The sequence below is a fragment of the Anas platyrhynchos genome, chromosome 4, assembly GCF_047663525.1.
Source record: "Anas platyrhynchos isolate ZD024472 breed Pekin duck chromosome 4, IASCAAS_PekinDuck_T2T, whole genome shotgun sequence".
Lineage (NCBI taxonomy): Eukaryota > Metazoa > Chordata > Aves > Anseriformes > Anatidae > Anas > Anas platyrhynchos.
In genome coordinates, this window is record NC_092590.1 from 69,411,734 (window position 1) to 69,429,263 (window position 17,530).

Sequence of the window (17,530 nt, forward strand, 5' to 3'; positions counted from 1 at the left end):
AAAGCTGTAGGCAATTTTCACTAAAGATTTTCCTGAATGAGAATGATACGTACAGCTCATTTTGAACTCTACGTGATGTCATTTGGAGGAGCAGTCTTTTTAAATACATCAGGCAACTTTGGTGTGGAAAGTCCTTAACACCATCTGAGGAAAGACTTATACAGAATGGGCTTGATTATCTCTATTCCTGACTCTTTCCATGACAGCTGTGAACCTAATATAGATGCTTCTGCCCCTCATTCAATAAAACAGGAGGACTGGAAAGAAATAAAAGAGTATTGTGTGCTGTGAGGCATATCTTGAGGTCCAAAACCAAATGTTAGACTGAAGTATGCACAGTATGCTGAGAAATAAGGTGCAACTTATTGGATTTATAGTGTAAATTGCTTCTAAATTAGTTTCAATGTCAAGAAAATACTATGTGGGAGGAGAAAGGAGAAGGAGTTTTAGGATGTTCTTCCACATATTCCTCTAGTGCCCATCACCCATTTTCCTGGTGCTGCACTGCAGCTACACAGTCTGCTATTGAGCCAGAAGTGCCCCGTGCTGTGGTGGCAGTATGGGAACTGGAGCTCACTGAGTAGCTCATAGGCACATTGAAGTCTCCAGGGGTTTCTCTCACAGCCTGCCCTATTCTGCTGGGCTGGAAACACCAGATCCTTTATACCAGTCTCTTGGTACATTTTAACCAGATCAGCCCATCTGAAAGCAAAGGCTCTGAATGCTGTGTCAGTTCAGAGCTGAAATGACCAGTTGAGTCACTGTCATCTGAAGACACAGCCAAAGTGAATGTCAAAAAACAGTTGTCTATTTTTCAAGGTGGGTGCTTAAAAGCAACCCTTCAGGCACAGAGTTGACTATGAACTATTCCAAAAGAAGAATAATGTGGTGAAAATGCACCAATAAAACATTGTGCTTTGCTGTATGAGGTAGTTTAAGTGAAAGGGATGCTACAAAACTGACATGTTTTCTGTGGCCTGTGCAATATGACCTCTGTAGGAACAGGTATTGCTATATCTATGAGTAGAAAAGTAGAGTTACTTGGAGCTTTGTGGCTATGAGCACTTTGCACTTAGCAATTTAAAAGGTTTCACAGCAAACAAATCAATATCTGAAAGAGAGAATTCTGCTTCACACTCAGATCTGCAATTCCCAGCACTGTCAAAGTGCTCTGAGGACACCACATGGGGCATGATGCTGATTCTCCCTAAAAGCTGTATAGCTGTAGCTTGCTATCCCCCATGTAAATTAACATGAATGAAAGAATAATAAAGTTATTGGTAATCCTAATTGAAATGGGTACAATGTGTGAAGCAAGAATTTTCTACAGGGAAAAAAAATGTATATATATATATATATTCTTTAGAAGAACCTAGTTAATTAAAGAATGCTTATATTTTATGAACAAGGTTATAGTCAAAATTAGTAGTTGAAGACAGCATGTCAGGATAGTAGAAAAAAAAAGCTTCTTTAGTGTTTATGTGTGGTTGAAATCTTTACCAGGTATTCTTTCAGCATCTTGAACTACAAGTAAGGTGAGTTGTGATTTCAGCCAATTCTCCAGCTGGTGGTTTCCTAATTACACAATATTTAGGTTTTGTTTGTTTGATGTTTTTGTTTGTTTCTTTGTTTTGTTTTGTTTTCCTGGGGTGAAGAATTTCAGTGAAGCCTAGATGAGTAAGGTGCCAAATCTCATGAAATTTAGTACTTAGGCATTACTAATTCATGCCTCAAATATTTATTATCAACACTTAACTACTGAACTAAATGCTTTGATTTTGAGTTTGTAAAGGTAAAAGACATAGAAGTATAAAAGTGAAAAAGTGAGTACTTAAACCCTTTTCAGAAAGATCATTGGGACTATGTTTTTCAATGGTATTCAGGCAAATGAGGGTATGGATACCCAGCAAGTAGAAGAGAGAATGTTGTTAAGGCAAAGAAAGTGTCTCAGTCCCATGGAGAAGTTTTTTTAAGATTTTTCAAAATTCATTTGTTTTGGTCATCTAGAACAATTAGCCTTGGGCAATTTAGGCCTTAGACTGAGATGTGTTCAAGTATATTCTTGAGTTTATCTTTAAATAGAAATTCTGCATTTAATCTATGGTATTTGAACTTTAAATAAATTAATTTAAAACATGAGATAAATTTTCAGAGTTACCGGTTTGGGTTCTTCCAACCGTTAAACCAAATTCAGTCAATGAAAAAGACAATAAATCAGGTTATCATCTGATAAATACTGGCACAGTCCCTGATTTAAGTGAAGTTAAGCTGATTCACAACAAAATAATAGATTAAAGATATTTTCATTTATCTAACACTAAAATTTTAAAAATATTTAATTCACTTTTGATTTGGTCCCCTAAAAATGTCTGTTTTCTGTTTATGAGTAAAATACTATACTTCAGGGCACATTTCTTACAATATATCTTATTTCTCAGGTGCTGGAGGCATGCCTTGGAGAGTATTATTTCTTACTTAGTGTGTGTCAGACCACATTTGACACAGTCTATTACACTGACAAAAGATATATCCCTATGATAAAAAATAAATAAATAAATCTTCAGCTGGGCAAAAAGACACCAGACTAAAGTTAGATAGCTATTCAGAATGAAAAATATCTGGTTGTTGAAACACTGCTAATATTCACAAGCCCAGAGGTTGTGTTTGGGTGCCTGAGTGAACATGAGGATATCCACTTAAAAGACCAAAGAAAGGCAAAAGATTGTATTAGTTCTATCTCCAGGCCAATTAGAGAAGTACAGATCACTTGCCCTATCTACTACAGACAACAGGAACTTCACCCAAATCAGACATTCTAATTTAAAAGGAGTCTGTCTTGATTAAGAAATTACACTGGTGAAAGGAAGCTGTTGTTAGAAAAAATATTTAATCTTAAAGCAATATAGCACAAAAGGATTTTGACACATACCCTTAGGTTCTCTACAGTAAATGAAATAGTGATATCATATCAATTTATAGAAGAGAATAGAAATTTGACATTAAGACTAAATAACACTGAAATAGGGTTTTTCACAAATAATCCCAGTGTGTTACTTTTCATTGGAAATGGAAACGAGTATCATGATTACCTTTCTAAATTTAAACTCAGTTCTACTGTTATATTCAAGTAAAACAATTCCATTGGGCTGGTACTCACGGCAGAGATTAAAGCCCCAAAAGGTCACATTTTGGAACATATATTACATACCACTTGATTCCACACAGTTGCCAAATAATTTGCATTTGGTTGAAGAACTGAAAATTAAAGACAGCGTGAGTTCTCAGAGCTGTGAACTCCATCTTTTTGTCATAGTCATTTCATTCCATGATTATTTCACTTTGTGATCTAATTTCTCTGTTGTTAAAAAATGTTCTTTAGTACTCTGAGCTGCTTACTTCTGACCTAGTTACCAAATATGAACCTGACTTAGCAGGCAGCAGTATCAGTTCATACAGGTTCTTAAAAACTGCAGTCACATCACTTCTAAATATTATTTTTGACAAAATTTTATAAGTCTTTCATTTTAATACTGTTGTTTTCATCCCCAGGATCATTTTATAGTTCTTTTTCGTAAAACAAACCCCAATTTTTCAATATCTTCATTAAGGAGAAGACCCTGGAACAAGATGTGATATTCTGCCAGGACTAGTCTCATTGAAATCACACAGAGAAGCCATATCCGTATCCTTGCTCATTTCTTTGGATTTTACCACTTTATTGAGACTACCATTTTCAGTACTTAAGCTTTTCCAGGACACAGTCCCTTTCCTGCATCTCACACTCCACTTCCTAATTTTGCTTTTAGCTTTATTGAAAGGTGTCTTGTATGAGTCATTTTACCACATGATCCAGGGCAAACTACCAGGTTATATTAGTGTCCTAATTCATTTCTTTTCCATTTTCTCAATCTTTAAATTATCCACAAATATGTGACATAATTTTATACTTGCATTTACACAAAATATTTGTAAATATCTGTATTTACATAGTCCATTTAGTCAGTATTTTGTCATTTCTATAGACTATTTGGTCTTTATTCAGACGCCAAGTTTTACTAAACCAAATGCCTTTAAAAAACAGGGTATACTCAACATATATATTTAAATCTGACAAAATTGTACATCTCTCAGGACCTATCTCCACAAAACAGTGTTGATTAACATTAATTATACTACTTTATCTATTCCTTGACTGCATTTTATTTCAGCTTTCTCACTTTTTTCCCTGAGAGCAGTGCTGGTCTAATACCCATCTGTGATCAAGATTCTTCACTTGTGTTCTTTAGAACACAAAGTGAAGTGGCTCAAAATTAAGATTTTGCCCATTTTCTAAAATTTCACTAGAACTCCAATTAAAAATGAATGTCCACAACTAGAGTTTCTTCAATCAAAACTTCAAAACCCTTTGGGTCAAAATTACTTAGAAAACCCATTCCTGACCCTGTTTCCAACTTGCTGTTTGTATTTTGAATTTAAGTTTTTATGTTGCTGTCCATTGTCCTGTGTTTTCCTTTGTTTTCAAACACTAAAAAATGATGTATTTACCTCTGGGTATGTTTGTGTATCATGCAGAAACACAGTGTTAATCAAAATTTCCAGACACTCTTGACACAGTAACAGTTATTGTCACCTAGATGGAGAATAGGAGTATGCAATTAAACTGATTATTATTCTGTTTCAGTGGACTTCTGAGTCAACAAGCAGTGATCTTACATTAGGATAATATTACGTATAGCAAGAGGCCACTGTCGTTTGTGGAAAAAAAAATATAGTAATATTTGTGTTTTGGTTATAAAGTGAAGGGGGAAAGGAACTTTGAGACAAAATTTCCCATGAGGTTTATCCTTGAAAATAATACTTTTGGGATATTATAATTTATTTGTTCTGTTCTAACAGACCTAGCGTCTTGATTATCAGCTTTTCACACTTCTCCCAAGAGCTTTATTTCACATATCTCAAGTCTCAAGACAACCACAGCAAAAGCTTATTCTGTGCAGTTCTTGATAACACAGTGTATCAAGTCCTTAGCTAATTCAGCTTTACAAGTAACAATCCAAATTGCAGCATTTACAAATGTTTTTACAAATATTACAAATATTTGTAATATTTGTTAAAATTACAAAAAAATAATATTTGTAATTTTTTGTATTTTTTTGTAATATTTGTAATTTTTTGTAATTTTTACAAATATTACAAATATTTGTAAAAATATTACAAATACTACAAATATTTACAAATATCTATCTGTTTTGGGTGGACTGAGTTTAGCTTCTTGAAACTGCTAATGTCATACATGCCACTGAGAAGTGAATAGGACCTGAGTAGATTACAGTATGTATGGTAATGTTCCTCACTGCATGTATAGACACCCATTTTACCTCATTTGGTTACTGTATAGGGCCCCCAAGATACATGTAATCTCTTAAATTAAACCCATTGTGACCTTTTTGGTCCAACACTTTCATTATCAGATTTTTCAATTATAGTGGAAACAAGTAAATCTCCAACACCAGGTATTTAAGGCAAGGCTGGCAGAGCAAATTGCATCCCTATGGTGGCTCTCTGATAACATGAGCCTTAAAAATAGTTGATTTCCCTCCAAAGGTTGTAGCTGCCTTTATATTGTTCTTTGACACAGGATTTTCGGGACAGATATGATCACTGCTATACAAACTCCCTACACTGAGACCTTTCAGAGTACACTAGCAGAGTCAAGTAGTAGATAACTCTGTCCATATGCCAGCTCACTTTTTCCCTTCTCTGAACCTCAGCTCACTCCTCATTGTATTTTTTCATTATTTTTTCTTTTATACCTCTGCATTTGTTTTTGCCAGCACAACTCAGCACCCACCAATTCACATGAAGGCTATCCTGGCCAGGGAAGCATTCCCTTGCACCGAGCATTTTGCCTTTTGTGTCAAATGCCTAGCAGAAAGGAGAGACTGGCCTATTTAAAAGTACAATTAAAGCATTGACCAAACACAGCACTTAGGCACAACTTGAACCATACGCAAATCAATAGGATTTCTCATTTGTTCGCATGTTTACAATTAAGCATATTCCTTAATGCTTCCCTGGATGGAAGCCAAAAGGCAGCAGTAAACTGAGTTGAGAACCCAGAAATTGCATTCCTTTTACAGAGGCAAGTTCACCCTTTATATTAACATATAACATATTCTCTAATGCAGAGAAACTTATCAAGCTGCTTATAATAAGGAGATCTTTCATTTTCATTTCTGCAAGTATGGTACTTCACCTATGAGTAAATAAAGAAATGGAGGAGAAAAAAAAAAAATCCAAATGGAGCTAGTCACCTTTCATGCAAAAATTCCTTAATACTGGACATGGTTGCTGAGCTCACAGGTTGCATTATGTCAGGCAAAAACTCTTTAAAAATAGATCACAGCATCATAAAGGTCTTAACAATTAGAACAGAAGGAGAGAGAAAAAATAGATTAATGGCCAAAATCTAGGAGACTGACTGAGCTCTCATAAAAATTCAAAATAAGAATAAATAAGTAAATGCACATCACACAATCTTAAGAAAGAATGATTCTACCTTCTTCTTTACCACAATATCTAACCAGGAACATATTAAACAAGGCAAAGGGGGAAAAAGAAAGGAGAAGGAGGAGGAAGAGGAGAAGGAGAAGGAGAAGGAGAAGGAGAAGGAGAAGGAGAAGGAGAAGGAGAAGGAGAAGGAGAAGGAGAAGGAGAAGGAGAAGGAGAAGGAGAAGGAGAAGGAGAAGGAGAAGGAGAAGGAGAAGGAGAAGGAGAAGGAGAAGGAGAAGGAGAAGGAGAAGGAGAAGGAGAAGGGAGAAATTTAAGTGGACAGATAGAAGTACATTCACATCTCAGTCAGGAAATAGTTTGAAAATTACTGTGCTTCAGCTTTCTTATTCATCCCACATCTGAGATGTTTTTCTTAGGGACGCGTCTCCAAATTCATAGAACCATTGAACCATTTAGGTTGGAAAAATTGCCCACCTCTTATCTCATAAGAGACATATTAATGCACTCATTCTCTCAGTAAACTCACCACTATTTCTCCACAAAAAAAAAAAAAAAAGACGATTTTCACTTGTTTTCTCAAAACCATTTTTTCAATCTTTTTTTTCCTTTAGCCTTCCAATCCTCTGCAATATTAACATTTCCTTGCTGAAAATAATTTTTCTTTCCTCCCTGTTATTTTATCCTCCCTTATTACAACTTTCTATCTTAATCATTTCACAGTGTCTCCCACATTAGCTACCTTTTAGCCACTCCTCCCAAATCTTCTTGGTACACATCTCTGGTTGCCCTATCAAAATATTAACAAAATGCATTCCAAGAAACTGGCAGACATTCAGTGTGTCCAGACACATCAGCCACCCAGAAGACAACTACACAGTTAAAATCTCTTCTTCCTACAAGCTCCTGTATCTGGGAAGACTCTGATAGATACTTTCTAAAGAGCCCCACTCACCTGATCTTCTCAGTATGTTCTCTTATCATAAACCCTAAAAATGACAGGTCACATCTTCCTCCCTTCTTCCTTTATCTCTGCCTATACACTGGCCTCAAACTTCATTGTATGCATATTTGTCAAGAGAAAATGAAATATATAAGGCAACATCTTCCATATTTCCCTGCCTAATGTCTCAGGACAAGCTAAATCCTTTTACATGAGTATTTCATACATATGAACTACCTCAGCACATCTGTTATCCCTGTACTGAAGGACTTCACATTTAAATTCCTTGACTTCTTCATACCATAAATGTTTGTACTTTTACATTTCAGCTCTGCTCTCACTTTTCAGTTATCGTAAAATAGTATATACGAAAGACACCTTGTTCAAGAAGAAATCTGTTTAGAATTTGTTTCCTCTTCTATTGATTTTTTTTTATTTGCATTATATAATTTTATTTTATATTTTATTTTCATATAAAGTGGAAAGTATTACTGAATAACTGTACCTTCCCATGTATTTTGCTCATATCCACCAACATTAGAATGCCCCCATCCTTCCCTGGGGCTAGCAAATAAATCCATGGATTTCAGTACATTAGATGTTTAATATCTGACAGCAGTGTCTGACCAGAGGCATTCAAGATCTGGATACTGTTACTCATTGCTTTTTCTACCAAGTCCTTCAGAATTGCCAAATGCTGGGCTAGATCCTCAGCTGGATTCAGCACATGAGCCTCAGGTCCAGCATTTCAAAACATAACAGAAATGCTTTAAGTCAGATCAGCCCTCTAAATAAACTTTTCTTTTTTTCTTTTTTCTTTTTTTTTCCTTGCTTGCAGCAACCTGTGTCATAAGCACAAATGCATTATATTATGGAGTCTTTTGTGGCTCTAGTAGACTTAGCTTTGTCCAAACCAATAATACTGTTTTTAACCCTGTGTCCCAATTCTGTAAATAACTCATGTAACCTCTCATATTTTGCAGTGTAGTAGCATTAAACTTTTTAGTAAAGTGGTACCTTTGGTAGTCAAGCCTAAAAGAAAGAATCTAAGATAGACTGAAAATTAAGATATGCACTGAAGGAGATCATAAATATCAGTTATAGGTCTGGAGATTAAGTTAAAGTTATTAAACATGGAGTTATGACAGGCAACTTTCCTTGTGGGCAAAGAACTAAGAAATTTGTCTTCTCATGAGAAGAAAATTTTCTAGTATAACCCAGAGCTTAGTCCTCTCAGAACGCTTGTCTATTTGGCAAAAGGAAGAGAATGTCTGAAGAACAACCTCCTGACAGGGAAAGATGGAGAACATGAGACAGAGTTTAGAAGAAGAGCACTATTAGATGGTCAGAGATAGTTCCAACAGTCTCTGGACCATTTCATTGCTTACAATGATCACCAGCACTCAGTGCAACTTGTCCCAAGTAAAATAACCTTTTGCTGGGAAACGCAGAAACACAGTTGAGCAAGCAGAGCTCAACCCATCTTTTCTGTAACTGCAGAGAACACCAGCTGAAGTAGACACCTGAGATGTTACTACAGTGCACACTGTTTGCCTGGCCCCAGCATCAAACCAAACACATTCACTCCTTTAGATCATCATAAGGCACTTGGCCCAGAAAACAAAACAAAACAAAACAAAACAAAACAAAACAAAACAAAAAAAACAATAGCTATATGTAGTTTCTTCTCCTCTGTACATCTCTCTCACTTTTGCTGCTGTGAACGATCTTTCCCCTACATTACAGGTCTCTGGAAGACAAATCCCTCATACCACAGAGATGAGCCCTGCCCAAATTCATCGTTCATCTGAGTGCTCAGAGTGGGACATTTTACTGCTATCCCATGCAATGGCTAGTTACCACAAGTGGCACCTTATACTTTGGATTGGGTCTCAGTGTACACTGCAAAATGACCTTGCAGAAGCATAGCAAATGCTCTCTGAACCTCTAGGTGAGCCCCAAATGGTTGTGGGCTGCATGCAATGCCAATTTTCCATTAGTGAATCCCACCAGTTAGCTTTAGATATCTGTCTCAGTGACAGGTGTAAAAGGTTGGCTGAAAATATATAGATTTTATTTCACTTTATACTTTCACTATTTGGTACCGGATATCTTAATATTCCATACCCCATTCAAATTCTTCAAATACATTTAGAATTAAGTTATTCATGTTAAGTTGAAGGAAAATCATTTAAATAGGTCTGTTTTGAATTAGTAACAAAGAAACTCTGGACTGTTAGGAACAGCTGGTATTCTGTGCAGTATATCATCAAAAGATATACAGAAAACATGTTTCTTTCTTTGTATGACATTAAAGTAAAAATTAACAAGAGTTCCTATATTATCAGAAGTAACATTAATGTTCTTCTGGAGCTATCTATTTTTAAACTGCCAATCTCAAAATTATGTTTTTCTCCATTTGGAGCTCTTAAAACCTAAAAAATAATATAAATAATACAAACACTTTTGTGGTTAGTCTACCGTCATCATAACTGTAAAGAAAGTCTTTCATATAGACAGTGTATGCAACAAGGACTTGTATTTTCCTTGCCCATTATATCACCAAATCCTGCTCAAATAAGCCTGATGACAATATTTTAATCTTAGAAGCTGTATGTACAATAGAAAATTCTTCACTGAAATTCTAACCCAACAAGAATTTGAATTACTCCAGCATCAGAGCTAAGCATGTACTTCATTGATAGACGAGGTTTCTAACAAAGTATTGTTGTATATAATAAGTTATTATAAATTCCAGTTTCTGTATGTAATAAACAAATATCTTCTGAAAATCTTCCAGATTGCACTTGGATAACAGAGGTATTTCACACATGTACCCAATTCTCAGATTAACAAATTCACAAAGGCACACTCATATTTTCACTTGACAGCAAATAATATTTAAATACCTTGTCAAGATAAATTTCTACAAATGTCCTTGATTCCTAGTCAAATCTGCAGGTAAAAAAACTTAGTTAAAGTGGTTGATCTGGCCACATAATTTAGCTCTCTATATCTATTAACCTCTGTTTCTGCTTTTGCACAAACAAGATTTGCCACAGATCACTGGTTCAAACGAAGTCTAAATGAAGTATCTCAAATTAAGTTTGAATTGATTTACATCATGAACCACTGAACCAGCAAATTTTCTTGTGTGCCTTTGCATGTACAGAACTAAAATACTTACAGGAGATACTGTCATCCTGGTAATTAAGGCCATCAGATGATTGTGTTCCCTTCTCATTTTGCAGGAGAGAGAACTGACATCCCTCTCTCTTCGTTGTCTCCTAAACTCATCCTGAGCAAAAAGTCTTCAATCACACATAAAAGAAAATCAGTTACATTTGGAAAAAAAAAAATGTATCAAAGAAAGAACAATTTACAAACACCTAGTTTTAGAATACTAAATACACTGCTAAATTGTTTTCAGGGAAAAGCATATTTCTGCTTAATCTTTTTACTGATGTAATCAGTCTATTTTCAGTTTTGTCACTGAAAGGAACAGAGAGATTTTAGCAGAGGAAAATATGTTGTGACAAAGACAGAACTATATAAATTGAAATTGTCTATGTGGTGCTTTGAATGCTTCTTCTGTGTTGTTTTGAGAGTATCTTGTACATGCTGCATAAGAGTCCAAATATTCCCCTAGTGTTTCACAGAAATATTCAAACTCTTCTCTCCATAATAAAGAAAACAGAGACAGACATGTGGTGAGTTTGTATGCTGAGTAGCATACCTACTTGTATGTATGCACGTGTGTCTTTGCATGCGTGTTTCTTTGGTAGAGATTATGAGCCATGTAGGAATAGAGTGCTTAATTGAAAAGATAACAAATGATGAAGCAGCTGTTAAGTACGGCACAAAAATTGCTCCAAGCAGTTAAAGCTGATCATCACGATGGAAATAGCTTTTTGACAAGCTTAGCATTCCTGTGACAATAATTAAGAATCAGGTTTCCACCAAAAGGCTTTATAGCCAGAAGGGGTTGTAAATCGATGAGCAACATTTTTATCTTGGAATGAAAATTAATTATTCAGTGTTGAACATGCTTTCTCACTCTTAACTGCCTGTAATGTCTCCTTTATTCTCCATCTTAATTCAATTAATATACTATTGTTAAAGGCATGTTTGTCGGTAGTGATTTATTTTTTGTTAAAAATTACCATAAGGAAATATGAAAAAATTGAATGGGTCTTAAATTAAGCCATAGCTCAGATTTTTTTACTTTTTTTTTTTTTTTAATTTTTCTTTTGGCAGAGGATTGTTAGCTGTTAAGTGCTATTTGACAAGGGTGTAGATATGAGCATTTTGTATTGCACCCTTTGAGCTTGCATAAGCTCATAAAGGGATTGAATAATGCATGGAGAAAAAAAAATATAGTGTAGGATTTTCCAAAGTGCTTTATGTGGCCCTAACTTCTTTCTTCCATTTAAACTAGTCAGAAAACATCTTCAATTTAATTGTAGCAGTTTCAGGACACCTAAAACTTTTGAAAATCTCCTGCTTATTGAGAAGAAATGAAATGTGTTCTTGCCTTGTTGACTATTACATGAAAATGAAGGCATCTATCACAAAGCTGTCATGACACTTATAGGAAAGTGATGCATCTTTGGGGAATTATTCAGACTGTTTTGACAAGCTCTACTATCTGAAAAAGGGGCTGGAAATGTCCTCTTGGCAAGAAACATTAGGCAACATAAGCCTTCACAAGGGCAGCTCTTGTTCCAGTATTGCGATTGATACATGTATTTTCATCTTCACCAATAGCAGAGACAGGAAAAAAAATACTACTGAAACTGGTGTTGTATTTCATTCAGTACTCAAATATTCTATTATTGCCCAAATCTTCTGTGGGCTTGAGTGGTGCATCTTGATTTTCTGCTAAATGTGTCCTTATTTAAGCTAATACTACATGAAATAACATAAGCATGATAGAAGGAGTAGCTTCCTTGAAGCTCCCCATAGTGGTTTCTCACTCAATGTAAGTTTGGCATGGTACTCTCTCTCTGCAACCTAAAACTTAAAAACAAGTTATTAGAAAGCAAGAGATGTAATTCTTTCAATCCATTTTTATTATCTCATGTGAGTGTGTTCTTGCTATAGCCAAGCACTACTTCAAGAATTACCAAGTACTACTTAAAGAATCTCAATAAATTAGATGAACTGCTCTGCAAAGCCACGTAATGCTATAATAACCTTGAACTAATGTTGACTATACACGTGTCATATGAAGCTACTGAGGAAGAGCAGAGGCTGAGATACTTCTTGTACTAAAAAAAAACACTGCTGTCCTGTTGCCTCATAAAATGTCTCCTCCCAGGAAGGGAACTGTTCACTGTACCAGTACAGAAGGGAAGAGGTCCACATCCCTTCATTTCTAGAAGCTCACTAACAAGCCTGGCATCAGTCTCTGAGCCACTTACATTTGCAATAAGAAGCACACAGATTTGCAGGGATTCATGATTTTAAAGTCAAAATAGTACATTCATAGCAAACTGATAACTGTGGATGCAGAGTAAAGCTACCATGTTGTGTTCGGAAATTACTGCTGGTGCAATAATATCCAAAAAATATTTTGTTTTCCATACTTCAAACAGTGCATAGTGTCAAACAACTTAGGAAATCTAACATTTCCTCCCTTTACACTGATTTATTTATTTGCAGGTCAATATGTGTGTCTTTGGTATACAGAGCTATCACTTGGAATTCAAGAGACCATAGATTCAGGTAATCAAAGACAAATATACACCCTGCACATGGTTCATGTGTGGTCATGTTATAGGGGAGGTGTCACAGAAACTTTGGAAGATATTTCTGTGCTATATGCAATTTTTTGTTTGTAGGAATTAATGGCACAGTTGGAATAATAATGCCAACTATCAGGCCTGGAATGCATCTTTCTATGCTGCCTAAATTTTGAATTTAAAAAACCCATTGTCCTTTCCTATCCTGTTTTCCACCTCATTGATCTCTGACATTTCTTCTACATTGACTATTCTAAACAATTAGCTGAGAAACATTCCTTGCAAATGCCTCACCGGCTGGACACCTTTACTCAATTAGGATAGTGCTTCCTCTTCAATCAACGGGAGTCATTTCAGTTGGACTACCCAGAAGGAAGACACTTTCCAGGATGGGTGAGGCTGCCAGAATCTGACCCTGAGGTAATGCTATTTTGTTAATCAGACATTTCTCTCATTATGAAGAGATATACATGTACATTGGGAAGGGAGCAAGGAGAGCATGCATGCAGATGAAAAAATCTTTTACAACAGAGGCAGAAGTGTCAAGACTTGACTTTATGGTTAAGCTGATGAAAATCTTTAACTTCCTTTGCCATCTCACATACTTGTCAATAATGTAGATGAATGGCTTCTGCACTGACTCAATGGTTTTGTTCTTAGTGTCAGACCAGGAAAATAATTAATTAATTACATAAATAAATAACAAATAAAACAACTCAAAAACATCATAAATTCTAGTGGGAAAACAAACAAACAATAAATAAATAAATAAATGAAACACAAAGAAACATGCAAAATTCAAAGAAAGTGGAAATATCTTTAGGCCAGACTATTAATGCCACTGCTACTATTTGGTCCAATTGAAGGGAGCCCAAATTACATATTTGGAGAATATATTTAATACAGCCAGAGCAGAATGTTTCTTGAATATTTTAATAGATATAATAATGTTGCATCACAGATCTGTCCTTGAGTTTTCTTTCAAGGGAACTGCCCTGGAGTTAGTTGCAAAAAAATCAGTGGTCTGGAAATTATGTAATTTAAACATGTTTACCTTGGTTTATGCCAGTGTTTGCAGCTGTTAAAATGAGCAGAAGCTTGTCATACTGAGGCTAATTCTCCTAAATTAAAAAACACTTCTACTACATGTACCCCCACACACACATTTAGCCTTTACAGACCAGACTTGGGAATTTGGAATAATTTATAAATACTTCTAAATAAGGAGAGACAAAAATGTTCAGTGGAAGAGTTCTCTACTAAAAGAAAAGGGGGGGGGGGGAGGAGGAGGAAGGAGAGAGGGAGGGTGAAGGTGGTTAATTTGACAGCATTTTCAGGAATGCAGTACAATTTTCAGTGGGGAAAAGTGGAAGTTTTTCATTGTCTTTCACTAATACAATATATCAAAATTAATAACATGATTAAAAATATTTATTTTAAAATAATTAAAACTAAATTCATAGACTGCAATATTTAAATGAAATATCTCAGTGTCTTCACTTATTTAGACTTTTTTTAACAGTCCATTCTGCTTACTCTTTTTTCTTTTTTTAAGTTCACTTTGTTTAAATGCTGGGAAGTTTAAAAGACAATCACATCAGAAAAATCCATATTTCCAACTGTTTTCAGTGAACCTACACACAAGTAGACAGAGTTGAAATATATGTTCCTACACTTCAGACTGATGTTGTAAAAATACGGAACACAGACTAATCTTGTTTTATATTATACAGAAGGTCAAAGCATTCCTGTCTGTTGTTTCATTATTATTGTTTCTATTTTTTCACTAAATGACTTTTCTTTTATGCTACATTTGGACAACATGTGAAATTAGGGGCACCATATCCTATTTAAGGAAATGTTATATTTACATAAAATGGCTATGTGTCACCTGGTTTGGTTGAAGTTTACAGGTTTTACAATTGAAGTCCACTGGCTGAGGTGAACAGTTTATCTTTTGTGTATTACCAAAGACAAGGGTGCTAATGCATGAAAAATAACAGATTACAATGTAATGGGTGATGCTGAATAATACACTAGTGGGATGGGATTGCAGCAACAGTAAGCTCCCCTGTACCATTTGGTGCAGCATTTTGGTGCACCTATAGAGGTGATTTTGTGAGTGGGACTGCTTTAAAATGAGAAAAGCCTCCAGGCTTCTAAGACCAAAAAATATACTAAGATGCTTGTATTAGCAGTCTGTGAACAAGGCCACATTGATTTAAAAAGAAAAAAATATGGGGGATTCAACAAAGATTTTTCACTCTAGCTGATGAATCAGAAATCCATAAATGCGGCTTTTCCATATGACAAAGTGATATGCAATATTCACTGTGGTTTCACACAGTTTAGTCAATAAACTTCCATTAACTATGGAGAAACTGTCAAAGTGACCTGCTGCCCTCATTTCTGCAGAATGGCTTGGCCTTAGCTGTCCATATTAATATGAATATTAACCCTTTGGTTTGCTATTTTAATTCTTCATCCATTAGTCTCACATTTCTATATTATCAGCTAGCATTATTGATTTTAAAGTATATGCACAGTCAATTTGCACACATATAATTGCAAAGGTCAGCAGAGGACACTAACTAATATTTCTGTTGGAGGTCCAGAAATTAGTCTTCCTAATGACTTTTATTATCTTTTCTTCTGCTGAAGATTATTTTAATGATGCAAGTGAAAGTAATACTTAATATAGCTGAAAGATCACTGGATTTCCTTGACTTTGTAAGGATTGTTTTGGGAGGTTTTTTTTGGCTGCTTGGGTGGGCAGGTGATGGGTTTTTTTTGGTTGTTTGTTTTACAAGACATTTCTAAACAGAGGCACTGCAATCCCCAAAAATTCTTAGTCTAGGCTGAAGTTCTCTTGATGTGGTTGCCAGGCATCTCAGCTCTCTACACCTTATTAGAAGGAAGCAACTGCTAATTGGCACACAGACACAACTGGAAGAAAAATAAGAGTCTGAATCTCAGTCCTCACAACCCTGCACATAGCTTATGTTTAAAGAGGTATAAGTAGCTCCAACAAAAACAACATAAATTTGCATGACTGAGATAAACTCCAACATTTTTTCTTTTTTTTTTTTCTTTTTCTTTTTTTTAGAGAAAAGTCAGAAAGTAGAGATAGATTGTACATTTAACTGAAATACTGAGGTCTGTAGTCATACTGTTCCTGGGAAGGAGATGTCACACCTAGATTTTCTGGCTGTTAAGAAACCTTCACCTTAAGTTTCCCCCTTTTATACTCCATTGGTGGAAAATTCTAATATTCCTGGGGTCCAGCATTTCTGTGTAAGGTCTTACACAGAATAAAGAAGAAATTTCTCCCATATTTAATATTTCAGCTTCTAGAGACCTCTATCAATCAGAGAGAGGGTGCAGCATTATATATTTAGTGATGTTTCTTGAGACATACATTTCTATTTGGAAACTCCAGAGAAATTACCTAAGTAATAATTATTGCTATTATTTTTCCCCTACTTCTAATTTTTTACATTGATTATTTCCCTCTTGTTTTAGAGCTTCTGTTTGTACTGCAATAGACACATAATTCCTCAGTCACTAGTCACTAGCAGGACATGTTATTTACAAGTGTCATGGACTTCCCTAGGAATCAGTTATCCAAGGAAATGTGTTTATTCTCACTATTCCTCTAAGCCATCTTGGCACCTTCTTTCCAGCTATGGTTCAGCTTCATTTCTAGATCAGACAGAGAAATAACTTTTTTCTTAATTTTTTACAGTTCTGTCTCTATTTACATTTAAAGGAGGGGAAAAAAATAATAATAATTTAAAAAAGCTGCCATTACATTTAAGATCTGATTCTTCTCTTGAACAGTTGATATCCTAGCTGTTCCCATTTTACAGTGATCTGCTCATTATGGCAATGGTAAAGTCTAGAGTGGTGCTTTGTGGCACAAAGCCACAGAGATGATGAATTTCTGAAGTGCCCCAGGAACATGACAGAGATATTCAAATGTGAATTTTCTCCATTTATGAATAATCTGCAGCAGACTTCATGGGAAGCCAACCAGATAGAGCTATTCTCCTGCTTTGTTTTGGTTTGAAGATCTAACAGTTTGTTGTTAGAAAAATAAACATTAATTTTAATTTATTTGTTATGATTTAAAACTTAAGAGTTACACAGCACTACCCCAAATAGTGTTTGAATTTCATTTAAGATCAGGAAACTACAAGGTTTCTGTCTCTCTGTTGGGGTTTCTACTACAAACATATCCCACTGGTCTATTGTTACTATCCTTACAGTACATCCATATCTGACATCTGACACTTCTTGCCATAAAATAGTAACTCTGTAGGGGGAATAGAGT

General features: G+C 35.3%; 1 long non-coding RNA gene across 2 annotated transcripts in view; it reads left to right on the forward strand.

The window, feature by feature from the left end:
• Positions 1–17,530, forward strand: part of LOC140002512 (uncharacterized) — a 41,680-nt gene that overhangs the window by 5,765 nt on the left and 18,385 nt on the right. Inside the window, exons 3-4 of one of the 2 annotated variants that reach the window (XR_011809261.1) lie at positions 13,118–13,180; positions 13,463–13,617. This is a non-coding gene — a long non-coding RNA (uncharacterized lncRNA). The remainder of the gene's footprint in view (positions 1–13,117; positions 13,181–13,462; positions 13,618–17,530) is intronic. The other variant, XR_011809262.1, reaches the window with a different exon arrangement.